General features: G+C 42.4%; 1 non-coding gene across 1 annotated transcript; it reads left to right on the top strand.

The window, feature by feature from the left end:
- Positions 1-320: 320 nt before the first annotated feature.
- On the top strand, positions 321-533 carry LOC148161905 (small nucleolar RNA U3). Its single transcript, XR_015767299.1, has one exon. It is a non-coding gene; the product is annotated as a small nucleolar RNA U3 (small nucleolar RNA).
- The last annotated feature ends 464 nt before the right edge of the window (positions 534-997 follow it).

Here is a 997-nt window from a genome sequence, read left to right on the forward strand (position 1 = left end):
CCATCTTCTCTCATGGCTTATCTCCCCCTCCGATTTCCTCCCCTTCATTTTTCCCTTCCTACTAGCTTCTCTCTCTCTCTCTTTTTTTAAACATATAATATATTATTTGTTTCAGAGGTACAGGTCTGTGATTCATCAGTCTTACACAATTCACAGCGCTCACCATAGCACATACCCTCCCCAATGCCCATCACCCAGGCACCCCATCCCTCCCACCCCCACCACTCCAGCAACCCTCAATTTGTTTCCTAAGATTAAGAATTCCTCCTATCAGTGAGGTCATAGGATACATGTCTTTCTCTGATTGACTTAATTTCACTTAGCATAATACCCTCCAGTTCATTTCTACAGTTTGTTACTAGAGAATTTTCTCTGAACGTGTAGAGGACCTGAAACCTCAAGGAGGAGGCACATTGTTCTCTCCTGAGCATGAACGTGATTTTAGGTGTTGTTTCCACAGCTGCCCATTGCCACTGATGATCGTTCTTCTCCTCCTTTGGACGGTAAGAGAGAGAGGACGCAGTGTGAGTGCTTTCTCAACAAATAAAAATTTAAAAAGATAAACTGTACAACTAAATGCATTTTCACAGATGTACATACAATTGAAACTACTGCTCCATTCAGGACACAGGGCATTTCTTCTACCTCACAGCTTCCCTTGGGTGGATCCATTGAAGTCTCTCACTGCCTTCACCCTCAGCCCCAGGCAACCACTGGCATCAAAGACGGCTTGATTTTTAACCACGTTATGGAAATGGAACTCTTTTATGCCTACATTCCTCCGTGCAGCCTAAGGATTCTTATATCTATCCATATTACTAATGGATCACCAGTTCAGAATTTTTCATTGCTAAGGAGTATTCCTCTGTATGGATATATTTGGTCTGTACATTCACCTATTTATGGCCATCTATGCAGTTTCCTGGGTTTGGCCATGGGGAATAAAGCTATGATGAATATTCATGTGCAGTTTGCTGTGTGGCCATATTGTGTAAAT

The sequence above is a fragment of the Eumetopias jubatus genome, unplaced genomic scaffold (genome assembly GCF_037043125.1).
Source record: "Eumetopias jubatus isolate StellerSeaLion01/CBP00866 unplaced genomic scaffold, mEumJub1_p1.0 scaffold_39, whole genome shotgun sequence".
Lineage (NCBI taxonomy): Eukaryota > Metazoa > Chordata > Mammalia > Carnivora > Otariidae > Eumetopias > Eumetopias jubatus.